This window comes from Hylobates moloch, unplaced genomic scaffold (genome assembly GCF_009828535.3).
Source record: "Hylobates moloch isolate HMO894 unplaced genomic scaffold, HMol_V3 SCAFFOLD_4, whole genome shotgun sequence".
In the NCBI taxonomy this organism is placed as follows: domain Eukaryota; kingdom Metazoa; phylum Chordata; class Mammalia; order Primates; family Hylobatidae; genus Hylobates; species Hylobates moloch.
The window spans coordinates 6,264,591-6,280,301 of NW_026652279.1; the positions used below are offsets into that span (position 1 = coordinate 6,264,591).

Consider the following 15,711-nt stretch of genomic DNA (forward strand, 5'->3'; position numbering starts at 1 on the left):
ACTTAAATAGAATCCCTCAACCCAATTTTATCAAAACACCCCTTGCAGATTGTCTACACATCTGCATATATGCCCTATTAAAAATTCCCCAACAGTGGCTAACTTCATTTGACAATAGTTTCAATACTGCCTTTCGATAAAATACACACATACATAAGAAAGAAAAAAGCAGGATGGCAGTTTCTTACAGGGGTTACCTATTTGGACTCTGGAGTCAGATTGTTTGGGTTCCACTAACAGATGTAACACTTACCATCTGCATGTAGTTGGGCAAGTTATTTTATCTCTTATAGAAAGTTAATATTTCCATCTGTAAAATGGGGACAATAGTATCTATCTTGAAGCATTAATAAGAGGCTCAAATGATATCATGTAACTAACAAAGAGAGAGGCACAGGCTGAAGGCTCTATATTTCTTGGCTTTGAAGCAGTCTAATGCATAATTCGTAGAGGTCTATGTTATAAACAGAATTGTGTACCCCCTGTGATTCACATATCAAATCCCTAACCCCTATATGTGACAATATTTGCAGACGGGGCCTTTAAGGAGGTAATTAAGGTGAAATGAGGTCATAAGGCTGGGGCCCTATTCAATAAGACTGGTGTCCTTGCAAGAAGAGGAAGAGATAACCAGGAGTGTGCACGGACAAAAGGCCGTCTGCAAGCCCAGAAGAAAAGCCTCACCAGAAATCAACTCTGCTGACACCTTGATCTTAAGCTTTTGGACTCCAGAACTGTGAGAAAATAAATTTCTGTTGTTTAAGCCGCCCAGTCTGTGCTGTTCTGTTATGTTATCTGTGACACACAAGCGTAAGGAACTGTTGCGTGCTTGTGGGGAAAGCACACACACATGAATGAGAAACCACCTCTAGGTGGAAAGAAGTTATATTTGGCAGAGGGTATAAGACAAGTAGACAAATGACTACAATACAAAGTTAAAATAATGCAAAAGCCATAAGAGGTAGACAAAAACACTACAAAGATTCAATAAAAAATAAGAGGTACCGATTTGTAGCATTTGCCAATTTCCATAGGGTATGTGATCCCACTATGAATCCCACATTCAAGCTACCAGTGTGATGTCATCAGATGTGGAATTGGGAAGAGCTATACATAGCACACCACCACACAGCACTCCCACCATACAGATATAATAGGCAAAACAGTCTCAGGAACATAGACAACAGTGGAATAGGATAAATTAATTAGGAAGTGATGAATTTCAAGTATTTATCATCTTTAAAAAATATAATTTATTTAATTATAAGTTTATATAATTAAATTTTCATCATGGCTGTATTTAACAACTGATTTACAAAATTCCTGAAAACTGACCAATTGGCTCTTGCAAGGCAGTATGAGGCCGGCTCTAGCATATCACTGTCAGAAGCTTAAACGGCCAGTATCCTTGGCAAATTCTCTTTTAAAAAGTAAAAAGAGCAGTAGAAGAGCTATAAAGGAGATTAAACAGCTAAAGAGCACTTCAAAGAGTATGATGACAACTTATCTGTTGCCCAACTCTGTCTTCAACAGTCCCAGCAAATCACACATTAAGCCAAGTTGTCTATCTCAGCTGACACATACTTCAGAGTAGTCACAGCTCTTCTGTCTCCCAGTCTTTTCCAAATCCCCAGAATTTTGCCCTTTCTCTAAACTATGCTTTTCTTTTCTCCCTTCATGTTTTCTTTCTAAACTCCCAGGAATAATAAGAACTGATGAACACTCACAATTATTTATGTATTGGTGGGTGTTGTGTTTTCTCAAAGTAAAGAGGATGTGAGTTAAACATAGTGTAGTTCCCCATGAAGAAGAAAAACAACAACAAAACCCCCACCCAAACCTTAATAAAACTCCTTTTTTATGCCAGCATGTTGTTATCAAACTGTTTTCTAGTAGGTAAGTGATTCTTACTTAATAGAGAAAGAAAAGATTCTCCACTTTGGGAATAGCTACTCCAGTATCAACTAAGTTAATATTTACCTACAGTATAGAAGAAAGAAATTGCATTTGACGTTGAATGTTTAAGCCCTAACCATGACAAGTTCTAAGTGTGCAACTTTGGCCAAGTTAAGTACCTTCTCTGGGCTTCAGTGTCCTCATCTCTAGGACTAGAATAATTGTATTCATCTCATAGAGTTATTGTGAGTATTTAAAGTGATGAAAAGGTGGTTCCTGCATGCACTGAATATGGTGGCTGCTGGGGGAAGGTTGTTCCTCGCTTTGGTTGCCTGACATGTGCACACCATCCTGTCTCTGCAGTCCTTAGGCCTGTGGCTTCTGGGGAAAACATGCTTGACAAACATATTGTGGTCTGATTCTGGTCCAGCAGAATTCACCTTTGGCACAAGTTTCCTCATACCATGCACTTGCTGTCACTCTATTTTAAAGGTACAGCCTTTGTCAATGGAAGAGTTCAAAGATCTAAGCCTTGATGATAATAGGGGGAAATGTTTGGTGCTTTTCTTCTACCCTTTGGATTTCACCTTTGTGTGTCCACAACAATTTCTTGCTTTTAGTGATAAAGAATGAATTATACAATGTGAACTGTGAAGTTGTTGCAGTCTTAGTGGATTCTAACTTTAGCCATCTTGCTTGGATAAATATACCAAGAAAGAATGGTGGTTTGGGCCACATGAGCATCACACTTTTGTCAGATTTAACTAAACACATTTCCCGAGACTATGGTATGCTGTTAGAAGGTCCTGGTTTGCACTAAGAGGAGTCTTCATAATTGACCCCATGAATTTATCAAGCATTTGAGTGTCAGTGACCTTCCAGTGGGCTAAAGCGTGGAAGACACCCTCTGCTTGGTAAAGGCATTCCAGTTTGTAAAAAACCCATGGAGAAGTCTGCCCAGCAAACTGGACACTAGAGTCTCCCACAATCAAGTCAAATCAAACTGTTTCCAAAGAATACTTTGAGAAGGTAAATCAGTAGATCACCCCATGTGTTTGTGCACCTTCTCACCACAGAGAGGAACCCCAGTTGGAGCCTGCTTTTAGCATTTCAAAGATGATTATTTTTGTAGAAGGCAAGGAACCTATTATGGTTGTATTCATAAACACTACTCTACATGTTTTGTTTTTGTAATACTGGCTAAGGTTTTTTAAACATGGTTAGTTGCTAGTATAAGGAGTCTTCAGTGGAAATATCTTGATGGCTAGCTAGTTAGTTTCTACAGAACACTAGTTCACCTTTTCTTAGATCACGTCTTCAATGGAAACACTCTTCTTTCTTAGCCTTATTTGAATATTTGTCTACACCAAAGTAGTACAACATGCATTGAAAGCTTCTGATCAAGGGTCCTGAAATTTTCTTCCTGAATTTCTTCATATGAAACTGAATTTTTTCAAGTTAACAAAGATCACAGCTTTAAGTTCCTAGCTTTATAGTTTAGTCATTTTGTTCATTACATCTACATACATTTCTAGATATTGACTGGTATAATTGATTATATAGGATATTTATTGAATCCAGGTATTGCATTTTGAAATTATTACAATTATTTTCTTTGCTGGTGTTCAATATAAAATATAATAAAAATAAACATTTTTAAATAAAGTGACAAAAGAATGAAAATGCACTGTGAACTATAAGGCTGTACATAATTGTCAGATTAGTTTTATTATTATTAAAAATAACAACAAAACTAGCAATTAGAATTGCTTTGGGCTGCTAGTAATCATGACCTGAGAATAGTGGCCTAGGACTGGTTTGGCATTTTATAAAAACCATGAAGCATCTAGGCTCTTCCTGTCTTTCTGTACCCACCATCCATGTGTTAGTGACATCTATGCTCAAAATTGCAAAATGGCCACTGGAGTCTCAACCATCACATTCACGTTCCAGGTAAAAAGGTGGTAAGAGTAAGAGGCAGATGGATCAACAACATTTAAAGAGTTTTACTAGAAGTAATAAACTCCTATTTATAATTCTTTGAATAGGACTAGCTGCAAGGGAAGCTAGGAAACAGGGTCCTTAGTAGGGCATACTGCTGCCCAGAATGCAATCAGGTTCCGTTAGTAGGAAAGGAGGAGATGCTAAAACTGGGTGACACCTAGCAATCTGTCTGCAAAGAATATCTGAATTTTGAGTTATCTGTTTCTTATGTTTCTTATTAACACTCCTTAGGAGTGTCCTACATGGTATCTTTTCTGTGCATTTTAAATCATTGTTTTTGATTCTGCACTTCACATGTAACATAATTAGTCCATTATCCCCCTCTATTATTATTAGTTTCACAGGGTTATGCAAAGCCAGTTTGAATAAAGCTTAGGATGCAAAGACAGGAGGAATTCTAGGACCAATTCAAGTTTTCAAGTGTCCAAAGTGATTCATAATGACACATGCTATAATCCAAAGAAAGAATTCTTTTTGCAAGAGACTGGAGCTTGCTGATCACAGGACGTTGTTGGAAACACATTTTAGAATACAGGTAACCTTTGTTTCAAGTCAGTACATTTAAGGCAGTTTCATTTCTGAACATTAAATACATGACTGAGAAATGACCAGAAAATATGAAAATGAAGGAACTCACTTATATATTGCAAAGGATATATTTCTGACTACCATGGCTACTTTCAGCCTGAGTAACTTGCCTTGCCCACTAAGTTTCAAATGTATCGTAAAAACAATTGTGAGAATTCAGTCTTTCCTGTCCCAAAATGCCAAAAGATCAGTGAAGGTAATACCTTGGCCTGCGGGTTATAGTTTGCATATAGCCATAAAACCCTATAGGGTCTATATTATGCCACTTTAGAGAAACAGACAGGAAAGAAGGTTTGGTTTGGATGAGCTAGAGTATGCCACAATATCTCAAATACCACCAAAATATCACTAGTTTCATACTGCAGTGTTTTTTAATTAAAAATTTTTATTGTGGTATACATATCACAAGATTTGCCATTGTAACCTTTTTTTTTTTTTTTTTTTTGAGATGGAGTTTCACTCTTGTTGCCCAGGCTGGAATGCAATGGCGTGATCTCGGCTCACTGCAACCTCCATCTCCCGGGTTCAAGTGATTCTCCTGCCTCAGCCTCCCCGGTAGCTGAGATTACAGGCACTCACCACCACACCCGGCTAGTTTTTTGTATTTTTAGTAGAGACAGGGTCTCACCATGTTGGCCAGGCTGGTCTCGAACTCCTGACCTCAGGTGATCCACTTGCCTCAGCCTCCCAAAGTCTTGGGATTATAGGCATGAGCCACCATGCCTGGCCTCATTTTAACCATTTTTAAGTGTACAATTCAGTGGCACTGGGGACATTCACAATGTCATGCAATCATCACCACTATCTCATCACAAAACTTTTTCATCATGTTAAACAGACACTCTACACCAAATAAATAATAATTCCCCATTTCTCCTCCCCTCAGCCCCTGGTAACTTCTAATTTACTGTCTGTCTCTATGAATCTGCCTAGTCTAGATACTTCATATAAGTGGAATCATGCAATGTTCGTCCTTTGTGTCTGCTTATTTCACCTAGTATGTTTCCAAGGCTAATTTCTTTTCTTTTCTTTTTTTTTTGAGACAGAGTCTTGCTCTGTCGCCCAGGCTGGAGTGCAGTGGCGCAATCTCGGCTCACTGCAAGTTCTGCCTCCCGGGTTCACGCCATTCTCCTGCCTCAGCCTCTCCGAGTAGCTGGGACTACAGGCGCCCGCCACCACGCCCGGCTAATTTTTTTTTTTGTATTTTTAGTAGAGACGGGGTTTCACCGTGGTATCGATCTCCTGACCTCGTGATCCGCCCGCCTCGGCCTCCCAAAGTGCTGGGATTACAAGCGTGAGCCACCGCGCCCGGCCTTCCAAGGCTAATTTCTGTTGTAGCATGTGTCAGAACTTTGCTTCTGGCTATTATTTCATTGCATGTATATACCACATTTTGTTTATCCATTTTTATCAGTTGATGGAATTTGGGTTGTTTTTACCTTTTGACTACTGTGAATAACGCTTCAGTGAACGTTGGCCCCCAATTATGTTTGAATCTCTGCTTTCAATTATGTCGCATATATACCTAGGAGTGGAATTGCTGGATGATATGGTAATTCTGTTTAGCTTTTAGAGAAACTGCCAAACAGTGCTTCAAAGTGGCTGCACCATTTTACATTCTTACCAGCAATGCACAGAAAGTCCAGTTTCTCCACATCCTTACCAACATTTAGTTTCCAGTTTTTAAAACTATAACCATCTTAGTAGGTGTGAAGCAGTATCTCATTGTGGTTTTGATTTGCATTATATTAATGACTAATGATGTTGGACATCTTTTCATGTGCTTATCAGCCGACTGTATATCGTCTTTGGAGACACGTTGATTGAAGTCCTTCAGTCATCTTTTTTTTTTTTTTTTTTTTTTTTTTTTTTTTGAGATGGAGTCTCACTCTGTCGCCCAGGCTGGAGTGCAGTGGCGCAATCTCGGCTCACTGCAAGCTCTGCCTCCCGGGTTCACGCCATTCTCCTGCCTCAGCCTCTCCGAGTAGCTGGGACTACAGGCGCCCGCCACCACGCCCGGCTAATTTTTTTTTGTATTTTTAGTAGAGACGGGGTTTCACCGTGGTCTCGATCTCCTGACCTCGTGATCCGCCCGCCTCGGCCTCCCAAAGTGCTGGGATTACAAACGTGAGCCACCGCGCCCGGCCCAGTCATCTTTTAACTGAGTTGTCTTCTTGTTGAACTGTATATATTCTGTATCTTAAACCCTTATCTATAGCATGATTTTATTTCTGTCTCACACTGTATCCTCCTATAGGTAGGCAGAGACCCAGGTGATGGGGGCTCCATATGGAGATATGCCTCCATGAGGATGACAGCAGAGAAAAGGATGGTTGGAGCTGAACACTGGCAGTGAAAAGCTTTTTCCTGGATATATGTGACTTCTGTTCACATTTCATTGGTGAAAGCAAGTCTCATGGACATGCCTAACTTTAAAGGGACTGAGAAAGTACATTCCCCCTTTGTGCCTGGAAGAAGAAGGAACCAACCATTTGTAAATAGCCATGATCCCTGCCACAGCAGGGAAAGAATAGAGTACTCTGTAAACAGGATATGACATTTTGCAAAGGTAAACACAAGTGATTCTCTTTATTCATGGCAGTTATGTGCTATAAAATCACAGCAAACACTGAATTTCTGAATACTAAACATTCCTCCTAGGAGAAATATGGGGTTAGGTTCCTGTGAGCCTCTGGTCCCAACATTTTCGTTAACCAATTAATCCATAACCTTGTTTCATGTGTGTTTCTGTTTAAGGGCAACTTACTTAATATGTATTGCTGATTCATTAACATTTAACTCATGCCCAACAGCACTATAACTCATGCCTGACTGAAGATTATCTAACATACATATTTTCTTTCTTTTCTTTTCTTTCTTTCTTTTCTTTTTTCTTTCTCTTTCTTTCTTTTTTTCTTTTCTTCCTCTCTCTCTTTCTCACACTCTCTTTCTTTCTTTCTTTCAGACTGAGTTTTGCTCTTGTCATCCAGGCTGGAGTGCAATGGCACGATCTCGGCTCACCACAACCTCCACCACCTGGGTTCAAGTGATTCTCTTGCCTCAACCTCCAGAGTAGCTGGGATTATAGGCATGTACCACCATGCCTGGCTGATTTTGTTTTTTTAGTAGAGATGGGGTTTCTCCATGTTGGTCAGGCTGGACTCGAACTCACTACCTCAGGTGATCCGCCTGCCTCAGCCTCCCAAAGTGCTGGGATTACAAGTGTGAGCCACCGTGCCTGGCCTAACATACATATTTTCTCCATAAAGCACATCACAGCCTTCTTGCTTTTAGAAACACTAGATGGCACTTCACTATGCTTGGGGCTATTTTAAACAGTGAAATCACCAACAAAAAGCATAAGATGCAAAAAAGTGGCCCTAAATAGATCACTTGTTTATTCAGTCTGTGAGCTGGAATAAGAAAGCACAGAATTAGCTGTTCTACCTCAGCTGGCCATGTATGCATTGGGCAATTCAAATTTTTTATCCGTCTGTGTATGCCTGTTAATGACCATGAGAGTGCTGCAAATATTGATTTTGAGGTTACAGGTAAAGTCTGCAAATGACCATGAAAGTGCTGCTGCAAGTATTGATTTTGGGGTTACAAATAAATTTTGGCAAGTGGGCACATCTGCAAATACAGAATCATGAAAAATGGGGATCAACAAAATTATAAACCATTTGATCATCAAGGAGTAAAGGGCTGAGCCAGGATTTAAATTTAGGTCTGACTTCAAAGCTCATTCTCTATCCATTTCACCCCACTGTCTCCAAAAACAAGTCAAAGGATTATACTCTGTCCTACGTATTTGATGAATCAATGAGCAGTGTAGTCACAGTTCATTCTTCAAGTTTGCAATTCCTGCTAAAACCTTAAATACTCAACAGGCCAGAGTGGCTGCTTAATCATGAAAGCCACATGGATCAGTTTGAACTCCAAAGAAGGCAGAAATCAACTGCATTATTGAGTAACGTGCATGCTTTGAATGTTCTGTGCGTACATTATATAACGAGGATTATGGGAACTAACTCAGGCTTGGTGAATTTGTTTCCCCTTTGGTCTGTGCAACAGAAGTTAACGTGCCCAGGTTCGTCCCCAACAAAGGCCATGTGGTCCCTGAAGGGACTGCTCCAATTCCTGAGAGTTATTTTATGTATGTATGTGTTTATTTATTTTGTGGTAAAATATACAGAACATAAAATTTAGCATTTTTACCATTTTTCAACAGCATTAAATACATTCACATTGTTGTGCAACCACTACCATGATCCATCTCCAGAACTTCTTTTACCTTCCCATACTGAAACTCTGTACTCATTAACCACTCACTTCCCATTCTCCTCCCCTTCAGCCCTTGGAAGCCACCATTTTCCTTTCAGTATCTACGAATTTGACAATTTGAGAGTGATTTCTTTTTTTTAATAGAGTCTCACTCTGTCACCTAGGCTGGAGTGCAGTGGCACTATCTCTGCTCACTTCAACTTCCACCTCCCGGGTCCAAGCAATTCTCCTGCCTCAGCCTCCTAAGTAGCTGGGATTGCAGGCATGTGCCACCACATCCGGCTAATTTTTGTATTTTTAGTAGAGACGGGGTTTCACCATGTTGGCCAGGCTGGTCTCAAACTCCTGACCTCACTTGATCCACCCACCTTGGCCTCCCAAAGTACCAGGATTACAGGCGTGAGCCACCGCCCAGCCGAGAGTGATTTTTAGTATGCGTTGGGAACAAATGTTTTTCTGTGGTATATTCTCTGAAATTACGGTGAAAATCAATGGGGAGAAAATGAGTCAGACAGTGTATCTACACTTAGATTTAAGTCCTTTCCTAAGCAACTTTCCTTCTGTTTTTAATAAGACAAGGATCACGGGGAAGATGCTAGCCCCAGCCATTAGAATCTATAACAAATGAAATGATCTGGGAACTCAGTTGAGTGTAGCATTTTCATTGAGAAGACCTAGGAAATAAATCACCACTGACAATTCGGCAAGTTATAGCTTCTGAATTTAGTCTCAGGCCATTCACTTTATTATATTTTACAGATTATAGAATTCCGTTTATACAGTACCTCTTCCTGGCTCACGACAGAGTCTTCTGGTTGCTCTAGGAGTGGCATGAGAAGCAACGAAAGGTGTTAGCCAACAATTGTGAGAGACAAGCACTCAGTATCAATGAGGCTCAGGCCCAAAAAAGCAGTTCTGGCAGGCACCCTTCCGCATCCCGACAGTCCCAACATCCAGCCTAAAACAACGCTCATCCTCATGCTATCACAGTCTTCATCCAAAACCGGAGATACTGTTAGGTGGGTAGCCAACAACCGTGCCTCACTCTACTAGTGCACTTTAGTTTTGGTTATCGATTATAAGTCTGTCCTTTCTCTTTGTCGCTTATAGCATGCTTTCCCCTTGTTTTAGTTATTCTACTGACAGCTCTTCTAGACCTCTTTCTGAAAATAGGCAGACAATGGATTGAAAAGAAAAAAAAACAATCTTAACTTTTCTACCACATGTTTAGGAAGTAACCTTTGAAAATGGGAGTTTCAGAATCCGTCGTTATGTGTTAAGTGAAAAGAGCAAAGATGTGCGAAAAATAACAGACATAAAATGATCTTAAAATTCTTAGTATTCATACGATTTCGTTTTAAAGAGAAACTACCCCAAATTATATTTTACTTTGGCTTGAGTGAATATGAACCCAAGGTCTGGTGAATTGGTTCAGAAGTATATTGAGATGCAGGCTACTCAAGATGGGAAGAAAAATCTTTCATGGGTAATCTAAGATGTGGCACTAAAACGTGTGTCACAGAAGATCACTATTAAGAAGGAAGACAAAAACGCTGAATAACTGGAGCTTTGTTAAAAGTGAAAGAAGGAGGAAAGCACAGCAAGTGCAAAGGCATGAGGTTCCGGAGGAAGCTTGGAGTTCTTGAAGAGTGGCCCTATGATCTGAATGTGTTCCCCCAAATTCATGTGTTGGGAACTTATTCCCCAATGCAACAGTGTTGGGAGATGGGACCTTTTGGAAGTTGCTTGGAACAGATTAATGCCGACATAAAGAGGATTTGTGGCCAGGCATGGTTGTGGTCACTCACACCTGTAATCTCAGCACTCTGGGAGGACAAGGTGGAAGATCCTTTGAGTCTGGGTGTTAGAGACCAGCCTGGGCAACATGGTGAAACCCTGTCTCTACAAAAAATACAAAAATTAGCTGGGAGTGGTTGTGTGCATCTACAGTCCCAGTTACCTGGGAGGCTGAGGGGGGAGGATGGAGGATCATCTGAGTGCAGGGAGGCTGAAGCTGCAGTGAGCTGTGATTGTATCATGGCACTCTGGCCTAGGTGACAGAATGAAACCTTGTCTCAGAAAGAAAAAAAAAAAAGGACTTGCTGGACAGTGGGTTCATCTCTTCTGCTCTTCTGCCATGTGGAGACACATTCCCTTTTTTGCCCTTTTGCCTTTCACCACCTGAGGATGCAGCAAGAAAGCCCTCACCAGATGCTGGTGCCTTGATCCTGAACATTTCAGCCTCTGGAATTGTGAGAGAATAAGTTTCTGGTCTTTATAAATTACCCTGTCTCGGGTATTCTGTTATAGCAGCACAAAACAGACTGAGACAAGTGGCTAACAGACTAAGACAAGGATCCAGTGTGGCTGGATGTTTAGAAATGGCGAATAACTACTCTAAGAATAGAAATATATTCTACAGCTTTCCACCAAGCAAAGGAAAATGAAGAAAACTGGGAAGGCTTCATTAAAAAAAATAGAACCCAAGAAAACAGGAAAAAGCAGAGGAAAAAAGATAGCAAATAGAAAATAAAGTGGTAGGAATGATTACATAAGTTATCATAATAAATTTAAATGTATTATACCCATCAATTAAAAGATGGATTATCAGTTTGGAATAATAGGAATGCAATATCCATCATGTGCTGCTTGCATAGTCCCACTTAAAACCATAAGAAAAGGCTTAAAATAAAAGAATGGAAAAGCATAGTCTTGCAGTTACTCACCAAAAGAAAGCTAGGATGCAATATTAGTATTATGCAAACCAGAATTTGAACAAATACATTTAGGCAGTATATAAAGGGATGTTATAATTAATAGATCCTTGGTCATTTCAAAATTATTAGTGATACAATTTATTGACCAGTTTTATAATGGCCACCAGTTCACTACTTCTATTCCTGAAAAATATTATGTAGCTGTTCATAAACTTTTTAAAAGTTATTTTATGTTAAAATAAACTAAAAATAAATAACATATTTATGTATAAGGAATGTTACAAAAGAATAATCTATCAAAACTATAGTATAACCATAGGTTATGTTATATATTATATACTATAACTTGTAGGCACCTAAAAACATAGCCTCAAATGCATAAAGCAAAAACAGAAATATAAGGAAAAACAAATCTATAATTACAGAGAAAGATTTTAAGTTGCCTTCGTTAGGCATTGATAGGCCAAAAAGGCAAAAATGATGAAAGCTATAGAGTGTATCATAGCAATAGTAATCACTGTTCATGAACTCTATCATCTTTCTTCTAACAATTTGGAAACATTGCCATGTTTATTTTTACTTTATAATGGAAAGAAAATATTTCACATCTTTACATTCCAAATGGGAAATAGAAGCTAGAAGACGCAAAGAAACTTGGTCAAGGCCACTTGATCACTGTCTGAAAAAAAACTTTTCTGATTCATGACTTTTTCTGCACTTGAATGTTCTCTTTTCTGTGTATCTTCCCAGTCTACATTCCTTGGGTATTTCCCCCAATGTCGAAGGGGAAGAGTGGTATATTAACTGCTCCCTAAGCACTGGCCCTATGTGACAATGGGCAAGTCACGTATGTTCTCTGAGACTGTTTCCTTAAATATTAAATCCAAGGTTTGGGCTTAAGAATTTCTGTTCTGTCTTGTTTCGCTTATATCTTAGAATGCTGTAATTCTTGCCCCCAACATCTATGGACAAGAACTTCAGACTTAGATCTCAGTCTTGTTTCCCCAGATAGGCCTTACCAAGAAAAGTGTTTTCAAAACAATTGGCCATTCTAGTCTGGAAAGATATACGTTTCTTGAAATGCCAGGTACTGATGAAGTGCTCTGTAAGGCAGGAAACATTACTGTCTTCATTTTATAGATGAGAAAGAATGACCTCAACAAGGTAAAACAACTTGCTCCAATCATAAATATAGCTGGACAGTGGCAGAACTGGATCAGGTCCCAGCTGCGTCTGATACCACAGCCATGGCTCTTAATTACTGTGCTTGAGAAAGACCACAGTAAATGGTCCCACTGACCATATTTCAGCAGAACTGTTTCTTTTACTTATGTTAGTTATTTTATTTTTTTAAGACACAGGGCCTTGCTTTGCCACCCAGCTGTAATGCAATGGTGCTATTATAGCTCACCGCAGTCTTGAACTCCTGAGCTCAAGCAATCTGCCAGCTTCAGCCTCCTGAATAGCTGGGGCTACAGGCCCACACCAATGACTGACTGATTTAAAAAAAAAATTTGAGATGTAATCTTGCTGTGCTGCCCAGGCTGGTTTCAAACTCCTAGACTCAAGCCATCACTCAAGTGATCCTCCTGTCTCAGGCTCCAAGTAGCTTGGATTACAGGTATGAGTCACTGTTCCAGGCGAGAAGAGCTGTTTCTCATGGCATATTCACCATCCAGATGAATTCTTGACTATCCACACAGCAATGGGGCACAAAAGAAGATGGATGTTTCAAAACTATGTTCAAGCCCAACCTCAAATTTGTCCATGCCATTTGACCTTCTCTCTGAACACACATAGAATTGCTAAGTGGTTGGCAAACTTACTTGGTTGGCACTGCAGCTTTTTTCCCTGGTTGCCTCTCTAAGGCTATGATTCTTGCAATAATTTACAGAATGATGGAAGAGAAAGGAGACTATAATAAAAGCCCAAATGTTAGGGCCTACATGTTGGATATTGTCCTTGGGAACATACAGAGATTAAGTGTTCACAATTTTGACCATCAACCCTGAGGGAATTATCACCCTCTCACCAAACCCCGGATCCAGTGAGGATGGAGACACCACCTCTTTTTTCCTAACACCCTTTGGCAAGAGTCAGAAAGGTTTCTCAGGACCCCAGGATTGTAGGGAAGTTAATGTTTACAGACCCCCTTAGGTTGCTGCTAGAATTTTGGGTATCTTTCAGTAAGTTAGGAAAAGACAGCCTTCCCAACTAAGAATTAGAAAAAGTCAGTCCCCAAGCTAGATTATCTGATAAAAGTAATGGCAAAAACAGCAATTACTTTTGTACCACTCTAATAATTGCCATAGCAATAACAACTACCACCACTATTTACTGAGTGCCAACTACGTGTTAGTCACTGTCCTTGGGAGCTCAGAGATTATGAAATGAGCCAATCTGTGGAACTCATTTTTTTGTGCCATCCATCTGGATGTTGATGAGTTTCTACTCCAAATCTCCTTTTCATTGTGCATGATTAATACTGAGCAGTTCTTTCTGACAAAAGCTTGGCAAAAGACTTAGCTACTCCCTGAGGCAATTGATGAAAACTTAGGAAGTCTCCACCATTGGCATGGGAGGAAGTTTGCCTTCCTGTTTGCTAAAGAGTAACTTCATTCATTCATTTATTCAATCACTTTATCGAGGTATCAACATATAATAAATCACATGTAAGTATACAATTTGGTAAGTTTCAACATATGTATATACCCATGAAAGCATCAACATAATCAAGATAGCAAATGTACCTATCACCCCCAGAACTCTCCTCGATCCTTCTGTCGTTCCTCCCTCTCATTTCCCCATCCCCAAGTAAGCACTGATCTGCTTTCTGTCACTATAAATTAGTTTGTATTTTCTAGAGTTTTATATAAGTGAAATCACATAGTGTATACTATTTTGCCTGGCTTCTTTCATTTGGAATAATGATTCTCAGACTCTGATTCACTTTGCATAGATCAACAGTTCATTCACTTTTACTGTAAAGTAGTAGTATACTACATGGATATAATACAATATGTTTATCCATTTACCTGTGGATAGACTTTTGAGTTATTTCCAGTTTTTGACTATGGAAAAGAAAACTAAGAGCAGCCACTTTAAAAACCCCAAATGTTTAAAGCATTGTTTCATTTAATTCGCACAACAATGCTGTAGTTAAGTACTGACATCCTTATTTTTCAGAAGATGAGATGAAAGTTTGGGAAGGTGAATTAACTTGGCCAATGTTGGAAAGCAGCACAGCTAAAATTTGAACACAGAGCTAGTTATCATCAAAGCTTAGACTCTCAAACACTTATGAGCCCAGAAGGATAGCTGTTCAAAAGACAGAAGTTATCGGAGGCCAGCACAAAGTCTGATGCCTGCATGGGTCTTCCGTGAGACACTTTGTACATCTACCTGTGTATGGCTCCAGGCCACCTAAAGCAACATATAAAGACTGGGGTTGGAAAGCTCCAGTTTTTGATTGGACCTGGAAAACTGCTATATTGAAATCACACCTATAGTAACAGCTTGCACATATGGGTACTTAATAAACAACTGTTGAACTAATAAATGGCTGAATGCACAAATGAATGAATAAATGAATGCACAGGCAGATAAATAGACTGAGGAAGGAAGTTAGTTACTTGCTGATTTGGTGGTGGATTAATCCAATCATCCCATGAAATTACTCAAAATATCTCCTGCGTCATAAGGCAGAGGAGATCATCTTGATACTACAACAACTCTCACACCAGGCTACAGTGTAGACTGCCCAGCCAGCAGAAAGGGTGTACAGCTGTGAATTTATGCAGGAAGTCTAAGTAAGGGGCCAAGTCTGAATCTTTAGGACCCCAGAGTGAATTTTCTGTAAAGGTTGGAGATATCTGTCTTGAAAGCTAGAACTCCAATTGCAGGTCTCTCTTCCTGTATTTGCAAATGAGCCTTGGCCTCTCCAGGCCTCATAATCTGCATGCGAGCCTTGACAAGTCCCTGCTGGTGGAATCTGGCCATGTTGCTGCTGACTTCATCTGGCAGAGGCCCTAAAGCCTGGGAACCCGGGTTCTAGTCCCAACTCTGACAGCTCCATTGAAAACAAGTTTATTAACAGGCAGTTTTATTGAAAGCTGCACACACAGGCATATTTCCCATTGCCATCTGATGACATCAGTGTATTTCTGGAGCCAAGATAAATACAGCATTGTTCATGTGACTACCTTCCCGAGAAGAGTGAGGT

General features: G+C 39.7%; 1 protein-coding gene and 1 pseudogene across 1 annotated transcript in view; one reads left to right on the forward strand and one right to left on the reverse strand.

Annotated features, from left to right (window-relative positions):
- Window positions 1–15,711, reverse strand: part of PRICKLE2 (prickle planar cell polarity protein 2) — a 101,762-nt gene that overhangs the window by 74,460 nt on the left and 11,591 nt on the right. The gene's annotated exons all lie outside the window — the stretch shown is intronic.
- LOC116466626 (thioredoxin-dependent peroxide reductase, mitochondrial-like) lies at window positions 2,162–2,937 on the forward strand (annotated as a pseudogene).